Source organism: Octodon degus, unplaced genomic scaffold, assembly GCF_000260255.1.
Source record: "Octodon degus isolate 3935 unplaced genomic scaffold, OctDeg1.0 scaffold00091, whole genome shotgun sequence".
Taxonomy (NCBI): domain Eukaryota; kingdom Metazoa; phylum Chordata; class Mammalia; order Rodentia; family Octodontidae; genus Octodon; species Octodon degus.
The window spans coordinates 9725282-9729679 of record NW_004524667.1 but is presented as its reverse complement, the minus strand read 5'-3'; the positions used below and the strand labels follow the sequence as shown (position 1 = coordinate 9729679).

The window sequence follows — 4398 nt, the reverse complement described above, 5'->3', positions numbered from 1 at the left end:
TTTTTTGCCCCGAATGCCTTCAGGGCAGGTTTGGCTGGCTTGAGTGCTGGGGATTGAACCACAGCAACCTGAGCCTGACTGCTCTGTTGAAGCAGCCACTTAAAGAGCTGAGCTACAGGGCAGGCCCCCCTCAATTTTTTATCTTGAGCCAGTGTCTTGATAAGTATCCCAGGCTGTCATTGAACTTGTGACCCTCCTATTGTTGGGATTCCAGGAATGTACCAGTGTGCTTGACTCTTGATGTTTCAAGAAAGTCTGTAATACAAGGTATGTAAAACTGCTGGCAGTCTATGTACCTTGTATATTTGTACAGTAAACTGATTGTTAATAAGTACAATAGGAGTACATGCTAAAACAATGATAAAATATAGTTTAGTAAAGATATAAACCAGTAATTTGGTCATTTATTATCACTGTCCAGTGTTATGTACAATACAGTGGTACCTGGGTTCATAAATTAAATTTTTTCCACTATTCTGGTTACAAACCAAATCGGTCATGAACTGAATCAAGTTTTTCCATAAGGTCAACATTGAACCTAAGCGCTGAATGTGCTTCGTGACCAGTTCGTGGTTTGTGGCACCACTGAACATGGCTTACGTGCTCTTCTTCCATACGGCTGGCAGCTCAGTGGGTTGGCTCTCACCCGCGTCATTGCCGACGTGTAAGCAGGGCAGTGCACTAGCGTGCTACGATGGCTGCAGCGTCCCTAGGAGTGCTCGGCTGCGTTCTTGTCATGGGGCCAGCCCTGCGCATGCCGCTTCTCCTCGGCAGCACCACTGTGCGGCGCGTGACCGTATCTGAGCTGCCCGACTCACAGGGTCAGCTTTGTGCTCCTGTCCACTCACTGGGACACTGCAGGATGAGAACTGAGCATGAGCTGAGAAGACTTAAGGTCCAGGCCTGGCTTCACTCCTGGTGAGCTCGTGACTCTGGCCAGGCAGAAAGAGGCTGCGCAACTTGCCTGAAGTGGCAGTGGTGGGATCTGAACGCGAACACGCTGGCCCTGCGCTCTTTCTTGCTTCTCCGTCCTGTCTTGTAGAGGGGTGCCACCGGCACCGGTAAGCTACAGTGCTGGCATAATAATCACATCTCATAGACGTGAGAAAAGTATATGAGGTTCCCAATTCTTAAATGTGTTAAGTCAGGTATACAAGATAATTTTCTTTCATTGCTTAAAAATACTATTAAACTTCTGTGATGGCTTTTTCAAAAGCTTGGTTTTGTGGCCCCACTTTCTTTCCTCTAATGGCCCACTCCAGTCTTCCTAGAGAACCACAGCCAACCTGTGTCACAATGAGAGCATCAGGAGGCTCAGGCGCCAGCCGTCTCTTGTTCTGTATGTCTTAGTTGTTTTTCTCTTATTGCTAGGACAAAATATCTGCCACCCAAAAATTACAGAAGGAAAGGTTTATTTAGCTCACAGTTAGTGCAGGGTTTAGTCAATCCTTGGCTGGCCCCAGGGCAGAGTGGCACATGGCAGAGGGCAGCCATTCGTGGTGGTGGAAAATGGCAGGGAGCAAAAGAAGAGCAGCAGCTGCAGCAGCTATCAAACCTCTCTCCCCTTCTTATATTTTAGTGCAGATTACCCACCTCAGGGTGGGTATAGCACTCACACCCATAATCCCAGTATCGGATCAAGAATTAATTTCGAACTCCAGAAGCTGCCCCAAAGGCTGCACAAGGCTTTACAGGGACAACTAGACATGAACTATAACACCGTAGGTCGTGAATGGCTGGGTGTGGCCTGGTATGGTGCGTTTAACCACTGTGATGCTTAGTGTCAGGGATAAAACTAAATAATCTAGATTTCTTTTTTCCTGTGGTGTTAGGGATCAAACGGAAGGACCCACACATGCTAGGTAAGTGCTTAACACCCCTAGCTTAGGATTGATCTAGATTTAAATATAGAAAATAAGTTATACTTTTCAAGCCAACTTGACCAGTAGCTGCTATTTAGGGTGTTGAATTGCTAAAGATTATGAGGCCCATGCGACCTTATGGGGTGGGGCAACATCTGTCTGCCTGGCTTGTGAAAGGAAGTAGCAATGCCTCTGGGCCATGTATTTTTCAGTGCTGGTTTGGGTGGTCTCAGAGACCTTTCTCAAGTTGAACATTTGATTCTTTTCAGCCTCTGGCTTAAAGCCTTCAATTATTCTACATTGGCTAGAAGCCATTTTTTCTCTGTCTGCATTTTAATACTTTGCACAGATCAGAGTCAAGGCCATGGCTGAAGTTCTACAGGGAAATGAAGAGCCAGATTTCACAGGACAGCAGGCACTGCCCTAGTCACATGTGCTTGCAGCAGGAGACACAACACGGGTCTCAATAGACGTTGGTTTTTTTCATGATGCGCAGGAACTCCTGCTTGTTGGCCTCGCTGTCTCCATCTCGGTCGGCTTCATCAGTCATCTCCTGAAGCTCCTCATCGGTCAGGTTCTCGCCCGGCTCCTTGGCCACGCACTTCAGATTTCTGAATGATATTGTCCCAGTTTCATCTCATCGAAGAGCTTGAAAGCTTTCAGGATTTCTTCCTTGGTATCTTTTTCAGACATTTTCTGAGTCATCGTGGTCAGAAAGTCACTGGCATTCACTTTGTCTCTCCCCTCCTTGCCAATTTCGCTTATCATTTTCTCGATTTCTTTCTTGGGTTCAAAGCCCAGGGCTCCCATTGCCACCTTTAGTTCCTTTACATTGATGGTCCCAGTCCCATCTGCATCAAAGAGATCAAAAGCTTCCGAATTTCCTGTTTCTGCTCTTCAGTCAGCTCTAGCTTAGGACTCAGCCTTTTTCTCGGAGCACTTGACACCATGTTTGCCATTGCAGCTGGACTCCAGGGCCGTTGTTAAGGTAACCTTAATACACTCTTAATCCAGTTATTTATAAAGATCTTCCAGTATGCACCACCTGACCCCAAATACTTGCTAATGGCATATGAACAAAGAAAATAGTATTTGAAAAATAAGGTGCTTTAAGGCTGGAGATTTAGCTCAGTGGCACAAGCTCCCATCTGGCAAGTGCAAGGTTTTGAGTTCAATTCCTGGTACCAAAACAACAACGATGACAACAGCCACCCTCCCCCCTCAAAAAAAAAAAAAAACCCTCCAAAACAAACTAAGAAAAGAAAGAAAATAAGGTGATTTGAAAGCTGGACAATCCTGTGCAAGTGTTCAACCACTGATTTTTCATCTGTGTGAAAAGCACAAAGCAATAAACAGAAGTTAACAATTGATTAGATACATAGCAATTTGTATGTATTATGGTGTTATGCATATCTGATGCTAGATATGATAGCTTTGGAAAATGAATTCAAAGGATTAAATAACACGGGGAAATCAAGAAGGCACAAAGTTGTGCTTTTCTTTTCCTCCAAACATTTTGTTTTTATCATGATGCAGGACATAGATTCAAGGTGATTTGGCAGAGTAACAAAAGGATAAGCTCTGGGGTGGGTCAGGTTTCCTGGGCTATTCTTGGGCCAAGTGCCTCATTTTCCCTGTTTATAAACTAGCAGGAAAGCACCAGCCACCTAGAGATGCTGTGAGGACTGAGTGGACCAAAATACATCAAAATCTAACATTATGTGACCTCAAGGAAGATGGATCTTTATTTTCCTATACTGAAGATTGAACAGGAGCACCGAGCTACATCCCCAGGCCCTTCTAATGTCCGTTCATTGATTAATTGATTAAACAAGTCTTGCCAAATTGCTCAGGCTGTCCTTGAACTTACATCCTTCTGCTTCAGCCTCCTGAGTAGATGGAATTATAGATGTGTACCACCAAGGCAAGTAAGGAGGTGGCACTTTGCTCCACAACAAATCTTACCATCACCAGGCAGACAGCATGAGGTTGTAAAGACAAGGCTGTCCCATAGCATCTCCATACCCACATTATTTCATGCCTTCTGAGAGCTGCATCATGATTTAACAAGTCTAGGATGCTTCTCTATGCATAAACCATGAGTGCAGGCTTAGGAATCTGTACAAAGGCCTTTGTGTATATAAAATAAATATGTTACTAGGGTGTTCCAGTGTAGGAATCCCCAATCCCCAGGCCATGGACTAATATCAGCCCATAGCCTGTTAGTAACCAAGCACACAGCAGGAGATAAGCAGCAGCTAAAGAAGCTGGAGAAGCTTTATCTGTATTTATATCTGCTCACCATATTTCCTATTATGGTCTGAGCTCCACCTCCTATCAGGTCAACATTAGATTTCTACAAAAGCATAAATCCCACTACAAACTGCCAATGTGAGGGTTCCAAGCTGTGCGTTCTTTATGAGAATTGAACATCTAGTGACCTGCGGCAGAGCTGAGGTAGTGATGCTAGTGCTGAGAAAGCCCACCAATACTGATGGACATGAGTAAGGAGACCATGATAAACTGCTTGCTTACA

General features: G+C 44.7%; 1 pseudogene; it reads right to left on the bottom strand.

Moving 5' to 3' along the window:
* Positions 1–2325: 2325 nt before the first annotated feature.
* Positions 2326–2845, bottom strand: LOC101593094 (annotated as a pseudogene).
* Between the last annotated feature and the right edge of the window lie 1553 nt (positions 2846–4398).